General features: G+C 38.8%; 1 long non-coding RNA gene across 1 annotated transcript in view; it reads right to left on the bottom strand.

Annotated features, from left to right (window-relative positions):
• The window catches only part of LOC119243522 (uncharacterized), an 83,529-nt gene extending 69,148 nt beyond the window's left edge, over positions 1–14,381 (bottom strand). Inside the window, exons 1-3 of the long non-coding RNA XR_005124736.2 lie at positions 14,265–14,381; positions 11,386–11,868; positions 3,105–3,282 (exon numbers count right to left, since the gene is read on the bottom strand). This is a non-coding gene — a long non-coding RNA (uncharacterized LOC119243522). The remainder of the gene's footprint in view (positions 1–3,104; positions 3,283–11,385; positions 11,869–14,264) is intronic.
• Between the last annotated feature and the right edge of the window lie 12,841 nt (positions 14,382–27,222).

The raw sequence follows: 27,222 nt of genomic DNA, 5'->3' as shown, positions 1-27,222 counted from the left end.
TGACCTTTGTTTATAATGTGGGTGTCCCACTCCTACAGTGCGTGACTGCTACCTGCTCTGTACTCCCCTGTGCCCAGGACTAAACCAGGGGCTTTGCAGTGCAATCACACTGCACCTTGTAACATCTTGAAAGGGTCTTTAGCTAAGGGAGCTGGCTACTCAATCCTCAAACCAGACAAATTCAAAGTAGTCATTCATCCCAGACATAACCCACAAAAAGACAGTACTGAAGTAATTTGCAAAATATATATAGTGAAAAAAAGAGGAAAACTTTGCCCAGAGGAGCATAGGAGTAAGGATGGGAAAGATGAAAAGTCCCAAACTTAAAATGCCTGAGAATGTCCTTGAAGTCTTTATCTACCTTTCTTGCCAGTTAATACCCATTTCTGTTGGATCAGCACACAAGCTACTTTCCACAAATCTGCCAGGTACTCAACCGGTGACAAGAGGTCAAAGTATAATGCGTGTCTGCAGCCTTTAATCTGGAGCTGGCATGTGGCAGTATTTGTGGGGACTTAACTTTAATTAATTGACTCCTGACAGTTTCTCTTTCATAGATTTCAGAAAGTTGGCTTTTTTTTTCTCAGAGACGCATGCAATTCTCTAAATCCCTGGCCTGTGGAGGAGACAGATGTTGTCTTTCTTAAAGGATATATCTCTTCACATCACAAACACAATGTTATTCATCCTTGTGGAAGAATGTAAGTCCTAAAGGATCAATAAAGGGACATTCAGTGATAAAACTGGGGGGAAATAGCCATGTGGGCCCTTAATGTTGCTCGTCCTCTTCTTTAGGAAATGTTTTTGTGGCCTCTTGTCTCCTCACACTGAATTTTAAAGCGTGCTTTAGTCCTGCTGAAGAAACCACAGCACCCTGTTTCTACCTCTCTCTGGAGGTTCTGCGCTCACAGCCACTAGTCATTGCTAATTCCTAAAGCCAATGTAGCCTCATGCTGGTAGCAGAAGTTTCAGCGGGAGGCTGAGCTGTGCTCGCCGCAGGGTTCAGGCATGTGTGAACAAGTCTGCAGGACCTGTGGTTGGGCCTGCCAGGTTCTGTTTCTCTGTATGACCATATGGCACAGAGAGAGTTCAAGGGAAGTACAGAGGGGAATCGTAATTGCCCCTGTAAGTGTGGGCCCGTGTCCAAGGAGAGGGGCTGAGATGAGATGCGGCAAAAGCTAAAGAGCTCTTGAGGACCAGGGGGAAACTCTCCATGCCCCTGGTGGGCGATGATGGAAGACAGTGGCTCCTAGTGTGCACAGGAGTGTGCACAAAGCCTGCCTAGACATGGCTTTGCTGGGAACCCCTTGTAGCACAGGTAGGAGCCACGCCAGTATTCTGGGGTGCACTGATGGTGCCATGCCTCCAGTGGGCCCCATCAACAATGCTGATGATGGGTTTCTGTCAGAATAATGCTTTGAGCTAGCTAGCAAAGGCACACAGACTGCCTATAAACAGCAGTAATGGGTGTGGATATCGAGAGAAGTGAAAACTGTGAAAATTGCAAGAAGGACTTCATGGAACCTGTACAGGACCCCTCTGAGAATTCTCAGAAATATCAAGCTATAGTTCAAGGGGGAAGACTGTGTTCCCCCCAGAACAAGTGGAACTGAATCAGAGAGATACTGTGTAATGATTTTAAGACTCTTGCCAAACTCAGATAATGTGTTATGAGAAAGCAAACCTGTGTGTGTGTTGGCATAATGGGTCTATATTTTGTTGGGTTTTTTTTAAAGATTTATTTATTTATGCATATAAGAGCTGGGGTGTAGGCCAGAGGAGTGGGCGTGAGAGGATTCACCAGAGACAGAGCGAGGAGCAGAACAGGCAGATCTATTGAATTACACTGCCGAGGGGAGCAGTGGGTGAAACAGGAGAGGTCTGCTGTGCCATGTGGGTTAGCTCCCGGGTAGGAGATCGAACACATGCTGCAATGGCTATGGATAGCTTCACAGTGCTGAGATTTAACCCCCTGCACCACGAGGAGGCCCTATATTTTGACTGTTGTTGGAAGACTATGCAGATGAGACAGTGGGAATGCTGACTGAGAAACATACTAGGCCAGGAAATCAGACCCGGAGTTGAAGGAAGAAGAGATCTAGTGTGGCTACTGACCTTCTCTGGGCTTTGAGGAGTCTCTGGGCTGTGTCAGCAACACCACTGGTTCTGTGGATCCTGTTCTCTCTCTATGCCACTGATGGGGAACAGTGTTGTGGACTCATTTTTGAAGGACAGCACATGACTGAGCAACAATAGAAAGTGGCATTTGGGCAGGGGTATGCAATGCAGGATAGAATGTTGAATGACTGGACACCTCTGTCCCAGCTACTTCAGCATCATGAGTTGCCATGGGATAGTGACTGAATTTGTATATAGGACAAAAGCTGTGCTCTAGAGAGCCATGGGCTATAAGCAATCTTAGCTAAACAGCCTTGGGTGCTGCTCTCCCCTCAAAGGGGAGAAACTCCTGTCAGGTCAGCATTGACAGAGGCACAGGCAAGGACTATATTGGTGCAGTGGCAACAACCACCATGAAAGCTGAAAAGCACCGACTTCCTGATGACTGTTACAGGGCGAATGTTTGTCTTTTCAAAATTCATACACTGAAATCCTATCCCCCAGGGTGATGGTATCTGGAGGTGGGGCATTTGAGAGGTGCTTAGGTCATGAGGGTAGGGCCTCTGAAGTGGGGTTGGTGCCCTCAGAGGCCTCAAAGAGCTCCCAGGAGTGTTCCACCACTTGTGGACACAGTAAAAAGATAGTTGTCTATTAATCAGGAAGTGGGTTCCCACCAGACACTGATGGATCATGCTTTTGGACCTCCTAACGTCTAGAACTGTGAGAAATAAATGTTTCTGGTTTAAGTCACCCAATATATGGTATTTTTAACAGCAAAACAGTCTCCAGTGGACTAAGACTCTAGTCCAGGAAGGCATTTTATTTTCTCTCAAAGAATGATTGGTCATCAAATCTCTAGAGTAAGTAAATATCCCTCAGTCTTGGGACATCCAGGGAGGAAGATCTCAGGGATGGAAGAAATACTTTTCCCCTCAGAGTGACTGGGGGTAAGAGTAACTTAATTTAAGTATTGAAAAGAATGGTACCTTATTTTGCTTTCCAAGCTTGTAAAGGAAGGACAATTCCACACTCCATGGTGCAGATTCCTGGGTGTCCCCATTCAAATGCTGATCACCTTGTGCTGATGGAGTGGCTTCAAGAGAACTTTGAAAATTTGAGGGATCAGTGGTTTCAGCTGGAAGCTGTGCTCATGTAAAGAAGAGCCTGCAAACACAGGATACACAAGTGAGAAAAACACACTTGAAGCTTGTTTTCAGGAATTAATTATAAAATGCCTGAAGTAGAAGATAGGACCTGGTTTGAGAAATAAAAATGTCCTGTGGTTTAAGTCATTGAGCTGTCCCCATACTCTAAGCCTCTAGCAATAATTTGTGAGCTCAGTCTTCCTCTTCACAGACTTTGTGAAAATAATGAATCACTTCTGGAAGATGACTGGAGGATAAAATAACAGATGAAACAACAAATAAGAAAATGAAACATTTTCTTCCAGGAAAAGTGGAATCAGCACCTTCAAATCTTACAAGATTTATAAAAAGTCTTCTTGTCTTATATAGTTACAGCAGGTATCTACTTAAGTCCTGCACATATCCAGTGGGTTGTGGTCTTATTTCCAGTGTCTCATTGCTAATGCAGATCCATAATACAATGATTTTATTTTTAACATACTTTTTTTCTGAAACGTCATACTGCTAAAACTTCCCAAGGCCAAAAAGCTTTTGGTCAGTCAAATTAGATTATGTCCAGCAAAGTGTCAGAATGAATAAAGGATGCCTTAAAGACTGTCAGGGAAGGGAAATCATCTCAGTATATAGTTAATAAACAGCTGATTAGGAACTTTGTTCACGTCAATATGAAAATCAACATCTCTCTGTTATGGCAGTTGACTGGGAAAACCAGGGAATTACAGTATCTGAGAACCTGACTTCATCTTCTTTTCTAATGATTATTAAGCTTCCAGTGAGACCGGCCTTAATTCTGTCTTGGGAAAGGAGATTTGATTGCAGTGTGTTGTTGAGGCAGTCACTGCGGAACCACTGCTGTAAGGGACAGAGAGAAGCAATCCTGACAGGAGAAAGATGTGATCAAGATCTTAGCCTATCCCACAAGGAGCTCCGGTGCCCCCTCTGTGTTGCCTGAATTAAGGCCAGGAGGTCAGGTCTTTGTATCATAATGGGGCTGCCCCAGGGAGGGGCCCAGCTCCCTTTGGCTGGCAATTCCTGAAAAGGGGTACAGTGATGAGCCCTCGGCAGTGAAGACTCCTCTCACTTGGGGAAAGGGTTTCCGTGGTTCTAAGTGGGATGGAAACATTTTGACGGAGTATCTGGGCAACACTTGAGAACGACTATAAATCCTTTCCTTGAAAAGGGCCCTTAATTTAGGTGAAAATTTCCCCTGTCATCTAATACTATATAACATATCACTCCCAAAACTCAGTGGCTTAAAGCAACAAAAATAATTTATTACTGCTCTTGGTTTCTGGGGATCAGGAATCCATAAATGGTTTGGCTGAGGATTTTGCTTGGGGTGTTGTATGTAAATGTGGTCAAGCGGTGATGAAGCAGTGGACACTGGCCAGGCCCTTCCCTTCCTATATGCAGTCTTGGCACCTCCCCCTCTCTTTGCATTAGACCTACCTTGTGGGCATAGGTGCCCAACACCTCACATTCACATGAGCTGCACAGGTGAGTGTCCTGGGAGAGACTGACAGACCGTGTGTGGTGTTTTCTATCTTTGGAAAGCATGTGTTCCATAAGCTCCACATTCTACTTGCTAGCAGCTCACCCGGTTTTAAGGGGAAGAGACAGAGATTTCACCTCTTAATGTGAAGAGAAAGGTCTGTACGAACATGAGGATGGGACATTCTTCTGACAACACAGTAGGTTATAAAACATATTTTCTGATAATAATGGATCCCGTGAAAAAAAGACTTAAAAATAATGGTATAACTAAAATCCTTTGATTTTTAAATTATATATATTATTCAGCCTAGAATATTCTAATAGTTGTAAGAAACCAGATATTGATAGATATCAAACCCAACGTTATTACCTTCTATTATGTATAATAAATGAGAGTATAGGCGACACTAGCTAAACAAAGTTATTTCTGTGTCACAAAAGCCAGATGAATGAATTCTACATCCGTTTTCACTGATTATTGGCTTACAATTTTACGTATCATAATGCATAGTGTTCAATGTTTGTGGCAGTGCTAGGCAATCAGGAGATCAGTATCCTTGTTTCTGAACAAGAAGCCTCATTTTTGACCACAGAAATACTACTGGCTCCTCTCTTCTTGCCTGAAGGAATGTGGTTACCACCATGGGAATTTGGAACTCTTAAGTTCAGTTTCAAAACTGACATAAACTTGGATGTCACGCAAATTATGTTAGCTCTCACTAGCACAGAGTTTTGGATTACTTTGGTTAACACTAATAAGTTTGTCTCTCTGAAGTTTATTTGATGTTTCCCAGGAGGAAAACACTAGCACTTCCGTGTGATGAAACAGGGGAAACAAAAACCAGTCATTACGCCTCAGAGGTTTGCTCTTTGGTGATGGTATTTAAACACTTTTGGCATCCCTGTCATTTCATCTCATTTCTTTCAGTACCGGTCTAAGGGACCGGGGAATGACCTCACACTGTCAGACAAAACTATTGAGGCAAACATACAATCAACATTTGCATTGAGGGAGCAAAAAGACTGGATTTAGATTAGGAACCCACCAAATCAAACTTTTCAAAAGAACCTCTGAACTGTTTTATTATTATATCTTTTAGTCGAAATAGGAAAGTCTGTTTCGTTTACTATATGTTGTGTCAATGTACAATGTACAACTTATTTTTTTTAAGATTTATTTATTTATGCATACAAGAGCTGGAGTACAGGCCAGAGTTGCAGGGGGGTGAGAGGATTCACCAGAGACAGAGTGGGGAACAGAACAGGCAGACTGAAATACACCGCTAAAGGGAGCAGCGGGCAAGATAGGAGAGGTCTGCCTCGCCATGTGGGGCTGGCAAGCCAGGTATCGAACTTGTGCTGCAGAGGCTGCTGATTGCTTCAGAGTGTGATGCTTAACCCCTTGCGCCACCAAGGAGGCCGCAACATACAATTTAGATGATAAGAAGTGGAACTTCATACCCTTTTGTGATGCAGACAACTTTTAAGCACCATAATCAATGTCTTCACAATTTAAAGAAAAAAACACTTGATGAAAAACTGCTGGTGCAGAATGACATTGTATTTTAGTGTTCTCACCAAAAGTGAACAGCTTCAAAGATAACATGTAAATGAAATGATTAAAACTCCCCAATTATAAAGTTATCTTAAAGTAGTTAAATGATGGGTATCTATGTACATATTTTAGCTATGTCCTGAAGTTGGAGATTTTAAAAGCAAATAATTTTTATTGTTGAACAAACATTACATATTTTTCTCTTTGAACAGAAGCTTTGAAACTCTTTATCTTCTGAGGCTAGAATAATTGATTGGGAGACAGAACTGCATATTTATTTGAAAACCTTTAGAATGAGTCTTAGTTCAGTTTCCATTTGGCCCAAGTCAGGGGCTCTCAGATTAGAGTTGATGTATTGACACAATAATGAGTAAGCCTTAAAGAACTTTAAATCACTGAACATTATCAGTGGTGCAACAAAATGTTTTGGATGCTCCCCCTTGTACCTTAAAGCTAGCTGAAGGACAGGGGAAAACAGAAATGGACACATGAAAAGGATGGGCAGGAAAGAGGAGAGCAAGGATTCCATGCCATAGATATCCATCGAGTATCTATGATCCATGTAAAAACTTGCACCTCAATGATCTCAACCTTAACTCCCTGTTATCTTGTTATCACCCAAACCTATGATCATCCTGTTTCTCTCTCCCTATCACTCCTTTGTTGTATGTTCTCTTCTGCCCATGAACTTTTCCATTCCCTAGTGTTCTACCCAGTTTTCCCACAGAGACCCTGGAACTCCGGAGTAGGGTAAACCCATGCCTTTACAACCATAAGAATGCTTCCTCCAAGGCCTCCCTGGGGGCACAAGGGGTTAAAATGCAACCTATGAAGTTATTCGCAGTCACTGCAGCATGAGTTTGATCCCCAGCCAGGAAGCAACCCACATGGTGCAGCAGACCTCTCCTGACTCGCCTGCTGCTCCCCTCAGCAGTGTATTTCAGTCAGCCTGCCTGTTCTGTTCCCCACTTTGTCTCTGGTGAATCCTCTCACCCCCCACACCTCTGGCCTGTACCCCAGTTCTTGTATGCATAAATAAATAAATCTTAAAAAAAAAAAAAAGAACGCTTCCTCCAGTTCCTTGCCTTCAAGGAAAAGGAGTTCATCCACCTGCCTTATGTATGGTGGGGAGTGAGCAGTAGTGACCCAGTTGCCTCATGTTTGTTATCACTGTGAAGTCTAGTACATATTAGTGGTGTAAGGTCGCCATAGTAAGATATACCCTCTTGAGTCTCTGGTCTTTCAAATTCCAATGAGTATTCACCTCTACTCCTCTGAAGTCATTGCTCCCCATGGTCAGTGCTCTGGATTTCAAATTAGTCAGAACTCCAAGGTCCTATTTTCTAATCACAACCTTCCATCCTACTAACTTTCTCATCCACATTCCAACATTTGCTTTTTACGTCACTTGTACGTCCACTTCTGGGTGGGATATGAGCACCCTCCCAGCATGTCTCCCCTCCTCAGAGAACAGGCCACGTGGATCATCAGAGTCAACTCCCATGAACAACTTCACAAACTTTGCATGCGTGACTTTTAAGTTGCACCACACTCAAAGCTCAGCCATGTGTAGTGTCATTTTTTCTGCTTTAATGCCCTTGTAGCTGAGAGCTGCTGGAGAAAATCACCAAACACACAACAGCACAATGCATATCTAGGTCCTCCAAATTACACAACAATCTCCTTACTTCTCCCTGGTCTTCTTTTGCTCCCATTCTCTCATGGATGATCCCCAAATGTTCTCCTTCTCCTCACACTCCCTGTACAGACTCTGCCTTAATCCTTCTAGGGTATTATCTTGCTTTCAGCTTCAGTGAGAAAAGGAAGTAACCAGTGGGAAGGGAGCACCACTTCCCATACTCCCTTCCACAGAATAGTCCCAGTCTGTTACACAGTTCCTACCTTATAGAAGATGGTGGGACCACTTCCATCATTTAAGGTCCCTTCCCAGGACTCTTTTCCCCACCTCTGCTTCTTTCCTCCATGAACTTTATCCAAAACTGGTTCTATTTCTCTCTGGTTTCCTCAGTCTCTGCACTCCATTGGTTATTTAGCCTTAACTTGTGTATGTAGTCAGATCACTGCCATCATTAAAAAAAATACACTTCTTCTTGCTCCCCCATCTTCTCTGAGAGCCATGCCTGTTGAAGGAATAATCTCAAACTTCTCATTTTCTATTTAGATTTTAACTTTTGATGATCTGGTTTCAACTTGCACAGTGTTTTGACAATTGCAGTGGCAGAAGTCATACTGCCAAAATCCACGGACTCGAGCACATCTTCTGGTGCACCTTACAGAGTTGACCTTACCCCCCTAGAAAATTCTTTTTCTTCTAACTTTTATAACATGTCCTGGTATTTTTATTTTATTTTATCCTTTGATCCCTCCTATTGGTCTTTGTGAGAGATTCATTTTCTCTATCCAGTCTTTGGCTCATAACTGTTTGGAGGTCATAAAAAAATGCACATGATATTTATGGGAGATTTTTAAGTCTATCTGCCCATATCTCCATATTCCCCCTGAGGTTCAGGCCCCATATAGCTGAAAATTTACTGAACATCTCTACTTTCATACCACCCAGGCAACTCAAATTCAACATGTCCAAAACCATGTCCCTGCTCTCACTTCATGTTGTCACTCATTAGCACGAGCTCCAAGATCTCAATGAATTACATTATTTTTTACTTGGTCATAGTAGCTAGAAATCCCACATTAGCTAGAAATCAACCTATTTTTCTCTTACTGTACCGACAATAATGATTAAGTCCTATTCATTCCATCTCTTGGACATTCTCAAGTCTGCCTTCACTGCCAATCCCAGAGCCTCACACAGATTATTCCAACAGCTTCCTGCATGTTCTCTTGCACTGCAGTCTGTGTTCAAGGTGGCCAGAGTGCTCATCTGAGGAAACACTTGTTCCTTTCTCTGTCTACCCCAAGCCCTTCAGTGATTCTTCAGCTCATACAGCTGTTACCCAATACTAGTGCCATTGAAAGGTGGCTAGCTGAACTGAGATACAATGCAAGTGTAAAATGTAGACCAAATTTTGAGAATTTACTATGGATGTACACTATCTCCATGATTTTTATAATGATTACAAGTCAAAATGATCTTTGGATATGTTCAGATAAATAAAATGTATTAATATTAATTGAAACTGTTTTTTTAAGTGTTTAATCAAAACTTTATTTTTTTTTAAGCTTTTTTTTTTTTTTTTTTTAATAGAGGCATGCTTTATTTATTTGTTTGCTGGTTTGCTTGTTTGTTTTGTTTATACATGCACTGGGTACAGTCAGAAGCGCGGGAGGGTGAGAGAATTCACCAGAGCCAGAGCGGGGAGCAGAGCAGGCAAAAGGACCGAAGTACACTGCTGAGGGGAGCAGCGGGCAGCAGGAGAGGTCTGCGCGCCGTGTGGGACCCTCCTCCGGTGGCCGGGGAGCAGCCGGGGATCGAACCGGCGCCGCAGAGGCCGCGGAGCAGCTTTGCAACCCAGCGCTCAACCGCTGCGCCACCGGGGAGGCCCTTAATCAAAACTTTAAACTCAGTAATATGCCTCACATTCTCTATTATCAGTGCTAAAGGACAGTGTGAGCCCCTGAAGCAATGGGCTCCTGGGCACCACTGTGACCCCTGATTCCCAGGCCTGGGAAGAGAGAAAGGTCCTTGTAGGGCAGGTTGCCACCAGCTGGCAAATGGATTAATAAGTCTTTGCTGTGTTTGTATGTGTTGCTCAGTGTGTCCATTTAAGCTTGGTCATTAGTGCTTAGATCACATGAGGCCATAAAATCTCTATGGATTTTACTTCCAATATTGAAGGAAAAAAGTCCCCAGGGGCATGGGTACTAAAGTGTGCTCTGTGGGCTACAGTCCACACCTCTTCTCAGCTTCACCTCTATCAGAAGGTACCTCATCTTGGTTAGCAATGATCTGGGGCAAGGGTTTCCCCTTTGTTCTTTATGGGAAACTGCTAAGACATTCTGGGGAAATGACCTTGAAGAGACACTGAAAAGAAGAAGGCTGGTGGTTCTGGTCTGTTTTCCAACCTCTAGCCTTTGTCTCCTCAAATTCTCTGAGATTTGTCACTTTTGGCATTTTCCTTTTCAGAAAGTGATAGTTCCCTGAAGATTTTTCACTCCATATTATATCTTGACCTTTCTGTGAGAGGTGGTTTCTCATTTCGCTGCCAGCTCACACTGTGGCCCTATTTTATTTGCAAGTTTTTAGGGGGAATACTTTTCTGCGTGAACTTTCTGTACCTCAAGCTGTATTTTACACTGGGACCAGCTCTCACTTGTAAGAGAGAAACTTACAGCCAGGATAAAATGAAATAATAACCTCCTAAATTTTCCTGCAAGGTCTTCTATTCTACGATTTGGACATTCATATTTCAAATCTTATACAAATTACAAATTTGAATTTTCAGGATTTCTCATGTTTTATAAGCACTTCCACTGAAACTTAGGAAAATCTTGCTTTACTGGGTTATTTTCATAATATCAAACCCTAGAGAAACTGACATTCCATTTCCTCAATATGGTCCTTTTTTGCGATGTGAAAGACTAATATTAATAGATGATCAAAGCCACGTGGCATTTGTATTTCACCCTTCCTACTTTGAAGCACCTCTGATAAAAGTGGATAAGGCACTAAGAAGAAATTCATTCTTTAGTGATAAATTCCAAAATTAGAAGGAAGACATAGTTTAGGGAATAAATTTTCTCTCCAATGGCATAGATTGGTTCTTGAAGTTTTAAAGATGGAGAAAATATTTGATTAAGTTTTGATTTAAAATATTTAAATTGGGCCTCCCCTGGTGGTGCAGCAGTTGAGCGCTGGGCTTCAAAGCTGCCCGCAGCCTCTGCAGCGTTGGTTCGTTCCTAGGCCCCTGGCGAGGGTCCCACATGGCGCGCAGACCTCTCCTGCTGCACCTGCTGCTCCCCTCAGCATCGTACTTCGGTCCTTCTGCCTGTTCTGCTCCCCGCTCTGGCTCTGGTGAATTCTTTTACCCTCCCGTGCTTCTGACTATACCCAGTGCTTATATAAATAAATAATCTTAAAAAAAAATAAATTACCATACTTGTTGAAATGTCAGTCAGAGGTCAGAAATCAGCCTCACTGGGCTAAACTCAAGGTGTTGTCCAGGCTTCCAGAGTCTCGAAGGGTGAACTTCTTTTCCTTGCCCTTTTCAGCTCATAAGGGCCTCCTGCACACCTTGGCTCATGCTTCTTCCTCCATCTTCAGAGTCAACAGTGTGATATCTTCTCTCCTCTGACTCCTGCTGGCTCTTTACCGCTGACTTTGACTTCTCCTGCAATCTTCTTAATAAGGACCTTTGTGATTCCCAGGGCCCTAGATGATCACGATAAACTTCCCTTTTCAAGACCTTAGTCACTTCTGCAAAATCCACTTTGCCATGTAAAGTTACACATTCACTGGTTCTGGAGGTCCAGAGCTGGACACCTTTGGGGAACAAGTCTTCTGTATGCCATAGTAAACAAATGCCCTACAGTCCTCAACACTTTCCTGCCGAGAATGAGAAGGCCCTAGTGCTGTTTCTGAGGAAAAACACATGAAAGGAGAGTTTAAAAGTTTAAACTGCAACCACTGTCATAATTCTAATATTTACACCATCTTGTCTCACAGGGGTCTCACTGCTGAACGTTTATTTATGGAGTTTGGGTTTGGGAACTGAGCTTTCAAGCTTATACCACTGTTTGCAAGAGAGGATGAGAGCAAGAATATCTAGATGTTGTGAAATAAATTTTAGGAATGCTTTACTTTTTTGGATTTCTTCCCAGTCAAAGCAACATTTCCCATTTATAGTCTGTGCCATTTTTAAGATGACTTGTCAAGCTTTCTAGAGGCTAGTCAATGAGTTTCAAATATTCTTATTGATGAACTAGCTTAATTTTTACACCACATTTTTTTCAAAAGCATTAATACAAGATGCAGACACTTCAGTCTACTGATCAGTTCTTATTCAAGTACTAAATTTTATGCTGATTTTCTATTGAAAAAATAGGAGGTCTTTGATAAAAGGATCCCTTGGAATGAGATATGGACAAACGAGTTTCAAAAATGCTGGCAAACAGCAATTATGATAGACTGGTTTGCAGACAGTTAAAGAGACTGAATGGTTACAAGTCAGCACCATGTCCTGGAATGGCAAAGTTGAGGGTCAAAATAGCTTGAGGGTCAATGTACAAAATAGTTGAGGGTCAATGTACAAAATAGCTTCAGAAGTCTGGAGCTCATCTCATAGGGACCCAAGAAACATCCTCCATCATCACTGCCCCCAGAATTAATTTATAGCTGTAAATATGTATTTACAGGTATAAATTTATACTTGTAGTTCTTGGATTTTTTCATTCAGTCCCAGAGCAGCCCCCAAGCTGGGGCCTCATTCTAATGGTTGGACTTCCATTAGGACATCTGAGTTGTTGTCCTTCCACATTCTGATTTTTGTGGAATCATAACACAGGAGCCATGGAAGATTCCAGGCAGGGCTAAAGATAGGACTGCATTGATCAAGTATTCATCTTTAACATCGTCCATTAAGATGTCAGATGTTATACCCACCAGTTAGGGTTTATCATATGTCATGTCACAATAAAATAAGTCCTAAAAAGACTCTTTTAAGAGGTTTAAGTCCCCATAAATATATCACCATTTCATTTTACTAAAAAATGTTTAAGTTAGTCATCCTAAATATCCTAGTCATCCTAAATGTCCTAGTTTATTTAAGGTAAAGAATTTTTTTTTTACTCTTCAGTTCATTAAATGAGTTAGGGATTTGATTTTCAAGAAGTCAGAAACATATTTTCTTTGTAGTAAAATATCTTTTTTTCTTGAGAAACTTTAATATTTTTGAATGTCTCTATACATTAGTTTACACAGATAGTTGGTATTTCTTTATAAGTTAATCTAAGAATTAGATTTTATTTGTTATAACAAATAATTGCTTAACAAATGCAAATATTAAATCCATGGCTTCCACAGTTTTTTTTTTTTACTGTGATTCACAGTAAGAATAACATTTTATAGTGCAGCCTAACACACATACATATTTTTGAAACAAAAGTTTTATGAAAAATAAAATTTCTTTTGTATTTTGATATTTTGTATTTTATTTTAATTCACTAAGAAACTACTTGTTTTGACCCACTAAATTGATTTTATGACCAGCAATATGAAAGATACAATGCTATTAAATGATACAAAACCCCATTTTATTTTGCGTTGAAAAAGGAAACATGAATATGGCAATCCAAGTTAATTGCCTGAACATATTCTATCATAGAAAGATCAAAATGAAATCCTTGAATCATGAAGATTATGTTTCAATTTTTTTCTGAGACTTATTTTTGTTAGATTGATAATAACTTTTGAAACAATTACATTGTGTAGCCCAGACTACCAAAAAAATATTTTTTTAAAGTTGCTGAGGTGGTTCAGCCTACATTGCTGATAAAATTCCACCAAAATCTGTCACCTATGATTGCATTTCAGCAAATAGAGAATTCTATCAAGATCATGAATACAAGCAAAATGCATGTATCTAAGGAAATTAAATATTTTTTCTTTATCATTTGTGACTCATCCCACACCCCAGAAGAGAAGTGACAAGGGTTGAGTATTTTTATTTTGGGATAACATCCTGATTACCTCCTGGCAGAATCTTCATGCTCTAAAAGTGCTCCATTGACCAGAGGAGAACTATTACTGGGAAAGGTAAGGTTTTTAACAGTGGTAGATGGACATTTGCAGAAGAGCTAAATGGCCATCTAGAAAAGAGTCAAATCTGACCACCTTTAGAAGCTGAAGCTCAGAAAATATTAAGATGCTTCTCTATTCCATAATTCAAACTTGAAACAAGAGTAAACTATAAAAGAAACATAACCAATGGGTTCTTAAGTTATTGTTGGTTACTGTTTTGATGCTGTGAACTTACAGAATTGTCTCAAGTTTTTCCTCAGACTCCTTGGTGACTGTGTTTCAGAAGTGCCTTTGGCACATCTCATCATCCTTCATCTGCCTGTGGCCTGGCCCTGTCACTTTAGGAAAGAAGTGAGATTATAATCTTGGTTGGTGGTTGGTGACCCAAGGGTGTTCCTTAACCATGCCTAAAGCATTCCTGATGGAGAAACACATTTTTCTTACCTTACTCCTCCAACATATTTTTACCGAATATAAATAACTTCAATTCATCTTCACTTCTACATTGCCTTCGTGGCTGCTTCTAAATGCATTTTGCTAAATGGGTGACCTTCACATTCCTGTATAGGATAAAATGCAAAATGAGACCTGGAATTACCATTTTAAATGGAAGAACTGGAGTTGGAAGAAAAATAGCTTCTCAAAAGGCTTGGAAGCTGAGTTGATTAGTCATAAAGAACTAGAGGCAAAACACCTCTTTTTAGCGCTGTTTTGTTGAATATCTTGACTGGTTTTTAGATTCTAGGCTTAAAAAAGGAAATTTTTACAAGTAAAGGAGGGTGAGTGAAGAATGGGAAATAACATTTGCTGAGTATTAAGGGCCTTCACATCTCCATACATTTGGTGGATCCAACAATACTGTTCCTTTTCCATCAAATAGTCATCGAATACTTCCTGTGTATCATGTTCTTTTACACACACACACACACCCCCACACACATCCACCATGAATTTATATAACATATGTGTGCCTCCCAGTAAACAGTAAATGCTAGGGTAAACAACAACATTTCAAAGTAAGAGGAAGGACTGTGGTAGGCATGTAAGATCTCTCAATTATGGTACTTCTGATCAGAATCCTAAAGTAGGTGAGGGAAAAAAGCCCAGTAAGCATGTCCAAAAGCCTGAGGCTTTTGGCATGTCCAAGGAACAGCAGGAAGGTCTGAGTGTCTAGAGCTGAGTGAGTGAGCAGGACAAGAGGAGAGACATGGGGACAGGGTGGTACGTGGAGATATATTGCATGGGACACACATAATAAAAAATTATTTGTTACTTATTTAAAATTAGAATTTAACTGGGTGTCCTATATTTTTTTGTGTTGTTGTATCTGGAAACCGTTTTTCTTCGTGGCATTCATTTGACATACATGTAGATTCATTTGTTTTACTTGCTATCAGTTTCAGTTTTATTTTTCTGTCCTTATTGATTTAATTTTCTTTGAAAACATGATAATAGCAAGCTTTCAAAAATCAAAAACATACAAAAATGTTATATACAGAGATCTGTTATCTCCTTGTCTATCCCATCTACCTTGGAGACCAGCAATTTCTTTATTTCTAGGTTCTTTGTTCGTGTGTGTGTGTCTGTGTGTATGTGTGTGTGTATGTTTTAAATGATTGAAAAAAGATGCACCTCGTTTTGCTTTCTTTTCCTTACTATGCAAACTTTGTCATTTTAAATATATACTTTGGTATTTTGCTTCTTTTTTACACAAAAATATATCATCTGGAAATTACTCTGTATCAGTTCAAAGAGATCTTTCTTATTTTAAAGCTGTATAGTATTCCACTGTGTACAGTACAATAGTTTGTCCAATTAATCTTCTATGCTTGATCATTTAAGGAGTTTTCAGTGTTTTACACTTGCAAGTAATGCTACAAATGAATAATTTTGGGCATATGTATTTTTGAATTGATGAATATGTATCCTCAGGATAAATTTTCTAGGAGTGAGACTGCTGCATTAGCAGTAAATCTACATGTAATTTTCTTGGTTAACGCCAAATTGCCCTCCTTGTGGATAACATCACTTTACTTTCCCAAAGCTATTCATGTGTTTCTTTTTTTATTTTCTTATATCATTGTACAATATTTGATTTTCCCCCACATGTGGAGTTCCCAAAATTCTCCCATTAATTTGGCACCTATGACCATCACCATAGTCCCTTATGTTCTTGCCTCCCTATTCATGTTAACAAAGTTTTGATCAATGACAAACCACATAGTCAATAGTCTGAATAATTCAGTTATGCTATATAGCCTAAGTATGGAATAGCATTATGTCATTATACTCTCTGTGATATTCCTACAGTGGTGAAGTTGGCTAACAATGAATTTCTCAGAACATATCCTCGTGGTTAAGTAACATATATATATGAGAGTTCCTGTTTCCTCACAGCTCCACCAATAGATTGCATTGTCAAGCTTTTGAATTTTTGCCAATCTCTAAGTGAGAAATGGCACCTCAGTATAGTTTAATTTGCACTCTACTTACATGGTACAGAACATCTTTTCAAATGTTTAGGAGACATTTTTAGATCCCTTTTGTGAATAATCTGTTATTGTAGCTTGGCTATGTCCTGTAAGATTTTTTCTCTTATTTAAAAAAAAAAATCCATTGTATAAGTTTTTTTTCTCTCAATTAAAAAAAATCCAACATTAGCCATTTATCTCAGATATAATTTGCAATATTTGAGATATTGTTTTGCAGTTTGTCATTTGTCTTTTGAAGATTATAATGGGGTTTTTTGTCATGTAAAAGTTTTATTTTTATGTAGTCATTTTTTTGTTTGTTTGTTTTTATTGCTCTGGGTTTACCTCACATGAGTTATGGGTTTAAAGAGGAAGTCACTCATGTTTTCTTTACGTTATTATTTCACTTTTTACATTTAGAACTTGGGACCATTTGGGGTTTGAACTTGAGTGTGTGGGAGGAATTGATCTAATTTTCTTAACCAAATGGCTATTCAGGTATTCTAACACCATTAAAAAAAAAAAAAGACTATCTCTGCCCCAATGATTTGAGATCCACCTTTGTCAAACACTAGAATTTTACATAAAATATATTACTTCTCACACTTACTATTCAATTAGTATCAATTCAATAGCTTTGATGAGTATTCAATTCAGTATCTCTCTCTCAATTCAAGAACATGGCTGTTTTGAAGGGACTACTAATAGGGCTTGGAGATGAGTTTTATATTGGGCATAAGAAAAAGAGGAGTTGGACAGAATTCCAAAAATTTTGGCCACAACAAGAAAGTTAGACTGACCCCTTACTGAGGAGATTTGGGGGGTTACTGGGAACTGTGTTAAGCCACCCAGTATGAGTTCACTGACCCCAGATGGGTTCCAGAAAAGGCCTTGTCCGTCAAGTAAACAGGATCTATAAAAGCCACTGGAACAGAAGTCTCAGCAGTGAATTTTGTTTTGTCTGGTATGGAAGAAAGAAGTACAAACATTTTATTTTATTTTCCTTCTTTTTTATTTATATATTTAAAAGCCAGGTGCAGTGATCACCTCATGGAAGTTACTCTATGACCACCAACAAATGTGAATTAATGTAAACCCAAGACATTTGCTAACGAAGCTCCATCAATATATACTTTCAGTTAGAAGAAACCCAAGGAAATTTCTCCTTTTAGAGATAGCATTTAGTTGTATATGGAAATAGAGTTTAGGCATAAGTTATTATTATGAACTTATTAAATACCTGTCTATTTCCATATGCATTAAAAAGAAAAGTATAAAACTCTCTGCGCTTCATGGAATGACTCCACAACTTTTCCAAGTCACCTTTACTTGAAAGGGTCCTAAAAGCTCTTTTTTGCATAAGCTTGTAATCTGTTTTTAATATTTTTGCTACGTGGTTATTATCACTAGACTATAATGTACTACTGCAAGAAAACATCTTCATAAATTACTAAGTGAAACTCATCTAGAATCTATGTGAGACAAATTACATTGAGTTTGCCTTCCAAGAATTATAGTCATTTCCTAGTAACTTTGTTGCTGACATCTGTGATAATTTTTGTTGGATTCAGAATATGTTATCTAACATTTCTACTTCTCAGTTGAGTAAAATCACTCAAAGATATTAAACTGAAGTAGAGATTGAAGAAACTTGAATTTTGTCTATGAAGTTTTGATGGAAGTTTCTTCTTTTGAAGTAAGATTGGTTTACAACATTGTTTGTGTTTTAGAGGTATAGGGTCTCCTTGTTCAGGTGTTACCACACCATACCTACTGCCAAAACACCCAACGTGCTTTACCATAGTCCTTTGTATTCAGTCCCCACTTAGCAGAATTGTTTTTAAAGCATAAGATTGGAGGGTGAGTCAGACAATATTCCAGTTGCCTTAGGTTGTATAGAAAGCTGATACTGGAATGTTTGAATAAGGTCAGCTTACAACATCAGCAGTGGATAATGGACACTTTGAAATGAGCCAAACACAAATCATAAAAATGTAAATGTTGACTTCACCAGTACATTATGGGTTAATGAAGGTTATTTCAACTTTAAAAATAAAAAAAAAAAATCTACCTTAGAACAATATGTGATAAAAGAAATAACTTAACACACGAACTGCACAGTCTAAATTGGATGAGCCCTGGTCTCTGAGAGTCCTTGCTGTCTCTTCTACCCAGGCTTTGTTCACAAATATCACTTCTAAATTGGGTTCCTCAGTCTGTCACAGAGGTACACAGTAATGACAGGACATTTACAATGTTGATACAATATGGTGCTGTTGTTTTGGCATTTCTTCTTTCTTTAATAAACAAAAGTAGCTGGGAATCTTCAGTCCTGTGAGAAACTTAGCAGATACTGATTGCTCAAAAATACTAAGATACCACCCTCATCATCTTCCCTGCCTGAACCCTTCTCTCCCATGGCCCTGATTCTGCTTCCTCTCCTCTGTCACGGCATTTAGAGGGAAGATCATCTGGGACTTTGACCTCATGGTGTCATTACTTCACATGGTTTGACTACTTGCCCTCAGTGAGGTTATAATCTGCACATTTGGTAAACCCAAACAAACAAAAAACCGAAACACAAGTTAAATAAAGCTCCCCCTTGGCTCTGCAGTGACCAGTGCTTCCTCAGCTAACAGTCTTTAAGACAGGCCCTGATTATCTCAGTTTAATGATTGTTTTAGGGGATGTAAAATGGGGTGTTGAGACTATGTTATTTAAATGCTATTATACCATGGGATCACAGAGAAAGATAAACTCTGAGGCCCTATGGCCCCCAGCATAGTTTTGGGTTATATGCCACTGGAGTGACACTAGAACTATAGTGTTGGTGTCAGTGGGGAGAAGGGAAGAGTGGAACACAACAACAAAAAAGCCTGGGCCTTTTTCAAATAATAAAGATATGTTTAGGAAAGAAAACAAAACAGCTTCATCTAGGAGTCCACTTTCCCGATCTCCAATCAACATGCAATCAGGAATATGGCTTTATAATCCTTTTCCAATATATTCACATACCTAGGAAGTGAATCAACAGAGTTTCCACTATGGAAATAAGTGAAGATCCCCAAAATGAGAACAAACAAAGGCAAATGACTCAGAGCTTGCTCTGGCAAGGGACTCAGCCACCATCACTACCACTCAACAGACTCAAAGGCAGATATCGGGTAGTTGCACTTATCTGCAGAATATAAATAACCGGAAAACACACTGGCAAAGCACAGCAAAAATGATTTCTTAGACTTTGTCAAAAATAAGCTGTTTACCAGTGGGTACTGGGATTAGGGAGGAGGAGATAGAGGGAAGGGGACAGGGCATTGGCACAGAGATTTGGTGGATGACAAATGAAGAGTGTGCACATGTTGGGAAGTAAAAATATAACCCCAAGGTTACACAGACATGTAAACAACTAAAAAATTAATTTTTAAAATGTTAAAAAAAAAAAAAACAAATAAAGGCAGGCCAAGGAGAGGGAAAGCTTAATAGTGGAAGTAAGGACCGGCACACTCTGATGGGAGGTGATAGGCCTGTGAAAGCTGGGGGTGAGCTAACTGGAAGCAAACATCCGATACAATTGTGTAGGGACACAGTTGACTTTCTCCAACAGTCCTAAGTAAGAAGTGGGGGGAAAATTAGGTAAGTTGTCAGTTAATAATCATTTCTTGGCTCCTCTGGACCCATTGCTACAACAGGGATCATTGTTCGACTTCCTGGACCATTGCTGCTCTATTTTATACATGGTCTGGCCATTCAGTCTGTATTCTGTACTCATGTTTTACTTAGTCTCTCACCATAGGTAATTATTTATTCATAGGGGCACTTTATATATCTTGAACAGGATCCTATTGTGTTTTGTGTATTGCAAACACTAGTTTGTTCTAGACTGTTGTTTTTCATGTTGAAGTTTTAAATTTGTATGTAGTCAAATCTTTTTCTTTATGACTGAGAATTTGTAGCTTTTCTAAGGCCAACTGCTTTGCAATACTATAACATAGGACTCCTAAGTTGTCCTTTTTATGTTATTATAGTTTAAAAAATATCTTTGTAACCCAGACAAGCTTTATTTTATACAGAGTGTGAAAAGGGACTACAGCTTTATTTCTTTTTCAAAAAGGATAGATATTTCACATTTTACATTCTACCCCCACTGACTCAAAAGCCTTTAACAAAGACTAAATTCCAATGTCCACCTTTGGTTTAGTCAGTACTTTGCTCTGCTTTTTGGATCGTTTTACTGCTTTAATTCCTAGAACATCACCATTTCTTTTAACATAGTTTCTGGCCTTTTCATTTCAGTTCTTATGTCTTTAACTCATTAAGAAAAGTAGTTTTTGATTTTAATTTTCATAGATTTTTTTCCTCTTAGTTATTTTATTCAGTCATTGCTTCATGGTGTAAGAAGGTAGTCTCTATGCTTGCTGCTTTTTGATTATGGTGGATTATTTTGGTCTAATTTTTGTAAAGTTTTTCACAGGTTTTTGAAAATAATGTGCATTCTCCATTTCTTGGGTTAAGCATACACATTCAATCTTATTATGATAAACCTCAAATGCTCCATACTCTATTGTCTTAGACAGTTTCTAAGAAAGTTATATTAAATTCTCCTGGGATAATTTTGGATTTGCCAATTCTCCTTGAAGATTTAATAGTTTTTGTCTTACATTAAAGCAATGTGATTGTGGATATATTTGTGACTATTCTAGTGTCTTGGTGGATATTACATTTATTAACATGGATACCTCTTTCCCAGTATTGGGAGGCAAATCCAAAATTGTGAGGTAATTGGAAATCAAAACAGTGTGTGACTGGACTTGATTTTTTTTTTACCTGGGCACAACGAGGACACACAGTCCCCTCAATAACACATAAGTCAGTGACAAAGTCCTTGTGTTCATGAGAAACAACTGCCTGCTTCTTTGGATAGTGCTGAGTCAATACAGTTACCAGGCAGCCCTCTGGACTTCTCCAATGTTTCTATTTCCACATAATCCATTATTAATTAATTTAGTTAGTTTTAGCTATGTAAGAGCATTTATTAGGAAACGATAAAGTTTGCTGGGCTTTTTCATTTTGGCAGTGTTTTCTTTTTATGCTCTTACTCTCATGTATTGATTTCATAGGTCAGACTCCCTTGTTCTGAGTACCTTTTACTGTGCACTCTTTGTACTATCTTTAGAGGAAATGCTGGAATAGGAAAATTAATGGCTATATAATTGCTATGTGGTTGCTCTGGAAGGTTTTGAAGTCTTCAGTGACAGGGTCATTATTTTCTATCATATTGATGTTTAGTTTGTAGCTACTAGTCTGATAACCCCTCTTAATTCCAAAACGCTATGATTTTAGGTAAGAGCAAGAGGCATGGAGCCCCAGGACTGAAGCAGGGCCTGTGAGCACCACAGGTTGCATGGGATAGTCTACTTATCATGGAATTTCATGGATTTTTTTTTCTTTTCAAGAGGTAATTAAAGATATAGCTAATAAACTTAAATTCATATAGTGTTATTAGGCCTCCAATGCAAGTTAACAAGTCCTACAACCCATTTGTTTGTGAGGGTATGTGTCCCAGTTTTTTATTCAAAAGCCATAAGGTATTAAAGACAAGGACACAAAAGAAACTGAGAAATATTCCTTCAAAGAATTAATAGATCTCTTGGAGAAAATATTCTCCCACAGAGTGTCTCTACTGTTAGAAAAAGAGTTGAATACAATATAGAATAAAGCACTAATATAAATGACATTGTCTGTAAACTTTCTGGAAGTTCAGACACACCTTAATTACCTCAGACATAGTTTTTTCAGATATGACATCTCTTCCTATCCCTATAATTTAGAGCAGGTAATTTAAGGAGCTTAGAAACAGCAACCGCTTTTCTCCACGATAGAGTCTCAACTTCTCTACATAGGAGAAAAAGGCAAGCCAACACTTAACCAGGTGCCAAACATTTGCCAAGTGCTTTTATACATCAGACTTTTCTTCATCACAATGTGCATTGGAAGTATGAGGATCTGCATTTCACAGATAACAACTGCAACTCAGATTAAATTTCATGCCTGAGATACAGAGGTAGGAAGTAGCAGGGCCAGGGTTTTGGACAAGAGAGCTGGTCTTTCAAGTCATTACCATATCTTTGTGTGAGGCTGCACATATGCTAAAGGCACTGATGTACATTCCAGGAACTATTTATTCATTTAGTCAATTTTCCCATATAAAAGAAAGGCATTTTATTTTTTCTGCAAACTTTATGTCATCCCCCAGAGCAATAAATTCTTATAACTCTTCTTTAGATCATTTCATCATCATCAGAAATGGGGCAGTACAATAAAGAAAGGATCTTCAATATCCCCAGCAAGGTTGCCAGATTCAGCAAATAAAAATACAAGGCCTTTGGTCAAATACTAGGTACATATCTGTGCTCAAATACTACTCATTATTTATCTAAAATTTAACTGATTATCTTGTTTTATATCTGGAAACCTGAGCCCTTAGTCCAAAACTTGCAAATACATAATTTCATTATTCTTTCCAAAAATAATAGAATTTCTTTATTAGATACATAGTTTCATTTTCTTTCCTGTAAGTCCCATGTAAGAAAAAAAATGGATGAGGGAATTGGCCAACAGGTGCTTATCAAAAGAAAGAATTGTGTTTGGATAATTGAGTAATCAACTTGCATTTTGTGCATCCAAATTTCATCCCTGATTATTTAATCCTCTGACTTGTCACAAAACCTTTTAAATAAATTTATACAACAAAAATTGCACTATTGGGCCTCCCCTGGTGGCGCAGTGGTTGAGCCCTGGGCTGTGAAGCTGCCCGCAGCCTTTGCAGCACCGGTTCAATCCCCGGCCGCTGGGCGAGGGTCCCATATGGCGCGCAGACCTCTCCTGCCGCCCGCTGCTCCCCTCAGCAGTGTACTTCATCACTCTGCCTGTTCTGCCCCCCACTCTGGTTCTGGTGAATTCTCTCATCCTCCCGCACCTCTCACTGTACCCAGTGCAAGTATAAATAAATAAATAAATCTTTAAAAAAAAATTGCACTATTTCCTAGGTAAAATGTCTGAGATAAGAATACAAAGCAATGGGAGGAGCACTTCTATTATGTATTAAATTTGAAGACATACATGTATTAAAGTCAAAGCTTTTTTTCCTCAATTCACTTCAGGTGACAATAATTTTCCTAATTTCCACACTAACATGGGGCATAATCATGTTGCTGATCACAATGTGTAGTGGATGGATGATTAATTGAGTGATGCAAAATTAATCTCAAAAACTTGCCAGGAATCTATGGTCAATTGGAAATAAATACACCTGGGAATTTTAGACATATTTATTATCAAGACAGCTGTAATATGAGGTATCAGAATTCACTGGTGGTTTTCAAACACTCAGAAAAATAAATGAGCGTGGATTGATGTACGTCCACAGAAAGATAACCTTCTTTCTTTTTTAAAGGATAAAAACTTCATAAAAACTTGAAAATAGTTTCCGATATAATAGAAAACAGATCACAGAGAACGTAAAACACGACAGTAACTTAAATAAAAATTCCTCCTCTGGTCAACGTCTACATATTGGGATCATTTTATGCATATGTCATCCTTGGAAGAGAAATTTTTATTATACTTAGGACATGCTGCTGCACACTGTTCCAGATATTTCTCTATTAGTTATTCCCTACGAAAGTGTAGGTAATGTAAAGTTGATAGACCACAAGGTGACCCGATCCGGCTCCTCTCAGAGTACAGAATAATGGCAATTCAAATTATTATTTAATGGAAGAAGTGAAAATGGAAGTGGGTGGTGGAGGAAAGAACACCTATTTATAAGATTTTTGAAACTAATTGCTAAAAAGTTCCAATGAGAGAATTTATGTGACCTTCAAAATCAGCCATTTGAGTATTCCATTGACCTGATACTTTTTTCTTAATGCTTCATTAAAATCTCTTTGATTACATATGAAAACAATGATTATATAATCCTTTTAAAATAAATAGTAAGATCTTTTCTCCAGAGAACAGCACTTCTCTCCAGTTTTATAGGGTAGATAATAGCACTGTGTCCTCTAGATGGGAAGGGATCCTGGTGTGTGGACTCCTTTTAGTCTGTGCTGACTTTGAAACATAATTCAGCTTTTTTTTTTAATATATCCCAAAGAACAACTCAAATTCCACAGTATATTATCATTATCATAGGTGATAAAATTTAGTAGGGAGCTAGGAAAATAAATTGATATTGCCCATCAAAAATAAACAATAAAATACATCTGCCCATTAAGTATTTCAGAACATTGCCATAGTTTCTCCCTGGCTGCCTCATCTTCACACTACTCTTCATTTCTCCCACATTTGCAGCAGTATTATGCTCTCACTCTCTACTGTCATATCCCATTCTGTAAAACAACAGGCCCATCGATAGTGAGCTCCATTTCCCTTGGAAAGATGTCCTACCACTGATTGTTATTACCCTCCAAGCCTTTGGGGTGTCACCTCCAATACACAGGGAACTTTCCAAGTATTTATCAAATAAAAAGAGTATTTCCTTTGCAGTAACTAGCTTCACGATAACCTAAAATGATTCTTGCTTCCTGGTATTCCATTCTTGTGTACTCTACACCAATAGCTCATGGCTAATCTGTATGACCAAGAGAACATGGCAGAAGTGACAATGTGTGACACCTGATAGGTCTTGAAAGTTATTGCAGCTTCCAATTTGGTCTCTTGATTTGGGAGAAGCCATGCCTTGAGGACACTCTAGCAGCTCTGTGGAGGACCTGTGTAGAAAGGAACTGAGGTCTCCTGCCAATAGCAGCACCTGCATTGACAACCAGATGAGTGAGCTGTCTTTATACAGCTCGTCTGGTCCCAGACAAGCTTCAGATAACTGGAGTCTTTACTGACATTTAACTCTAACTTAGGGACCCAAGATTCAGAACCTCCCAGTGAAACTACTACTGAATTTCTGATTCATGAGAACTGTGAGAGAGAAAATTGATTATTATTGCTTTAAGCCACTAACTTTCAGGGTAATTTGCTATGTATTTGTGAAGTAATAAGAGACACATATTTTGATCTCTGCTGCAATTCTACTAATGTTTATTCTTAGACCCTAGTTTCTGACACAGAGTTCCTAAAATGCTTATAATTTCCTGAGTGGCAGGAACATTTTTGAATGAGACTACAATGGGTGGGCTCCATAGATGGGACTGGTCAACAGAAAGGCCAAAGTGTGATTTGAAGCTTGGAAGTAAAGCCCCACCCTACTCTTCTCCAGAGAGGACAGAACAGCTGGAAATTCAGTTAATATTCATTGTGCCTATGTGATGAAGCCTCCATAAAATTCTAAAGTACAGGATTTAGAGAGCTCCTGGACTGGTGAACACTTCCACATACTGGGAGGATGGTGTGCTTCAAATCTATGGGACTGAAGCTCCTGTGCGCCAGAACTTTCCAGACTTTATCCTATATCTCTCTTCATCTGGTTATTTATTTTCATTCTTTAAGCTGTCTTTGTAATAAATTGGCAATGGTAGGTAAACTGTTCTCCTGGATTCTGTGAACTGCTGTAGCAAATTATGGCACCAGAGGAAGGGGTCATGCTACAAATCTTTGTTGTGTAGCAGACAGAAATTGTAGGTAACTGGCAGACCCACTGCTTGTTCTTGGTATCTGAAGTGGGGGGGAAGTCTTGTGAGACTCAGGTTTTAAGCTATGGGGACTAATTCTAAACAGTGTCAGAATTGCTTGGAATACATAATCCACACATCTGGTATCAGAAATGTTATAGTAGAATAAGCACATTTTTAATTGAGACAGTGATTCCTCAGTTTTGTGGTATGATTCAGGTTTCATAATATTGTATAATTCCTTTATGTGTTATCTTCTATATCTATTCTTAATAAAATAGCACGGAGAAACCCAACAAACTAGCACTCTGAGCTTTTAATGGATTAATTGTTTAAAGTATAGTCTACCCAATACCGGAGACAATAATGTATCATAGTTAACAGCATGGACACTGGTGCCATGAAAACTACATACTACAATTTCCTGTCTATGGGATCTTGGGCATATTATTAATCTAAGACCCTTTTCCCCCAATTGTAATATATGCAAAGTAATCAGAAGTACCTCACAGAGACTTGAAGGGATGAAATATGACAATGCATGTTCTTGGTACACTGGGTGACTTATAGTGAATGCTCAATAAATGACAGCTATTACCAAGCTGTTTTCAGTACTAAAGGTATGTCTGTTCTGATTACATTTAAAATGGAAATTTAGTAGATAAAGGACAGGAGCTCAAACCCAAATCTTGCCAATGTGTTATTTTGTGTTAATGATATTAATAGAATCAGAATTGCTTTCTATTCATTTAGACAAGCTCACAGACAACCCACTGATACATTAACTTAGGTGTTATGGAATGCTAATCAGCCTTAACCATGTCAATGTCAGGGCAAAACACCATCTGGAGGAAGTTTAATCAGGGATACAATATCCATGTTTTATGTTACATTTTATGTACATTTAACATAACTAACTGCAACCATATAATATTCATGAAGGTGAAATTTCTTATATTGCTCATGCTTTATTTCCTAAGTTTGCTCATTTTCTTATTTCTCTCTCTCTCTCTCTCTCAGACACATATACATATACACATGCACACACAATCTAATCAGAATATCATTTAATGGGTTATTTATTGGAAATTGATGAGAA

The sequence above is a fragment of the Talpa occidentalis genome, unplaced genomic scaffold (assembly GCF_014898055.3).
Source record: "Talpa occidentalis isolate TD23 unplaced genomic scaffold, MPIMG_talOcc4v2.1 talOcc4.13, whole genome shotgun sequence".
NCBI lineage: Eukaryota > Metazoa > Chordata > Mammalia > Eulipotyphla > Talpidae > Talpa > Talpa occidentalis.
The sequence above is the reverse complement of the archived record's forward strand: the minus strand, read 5'-3'. Positions and strand labels throughout refer to the sequence as shown.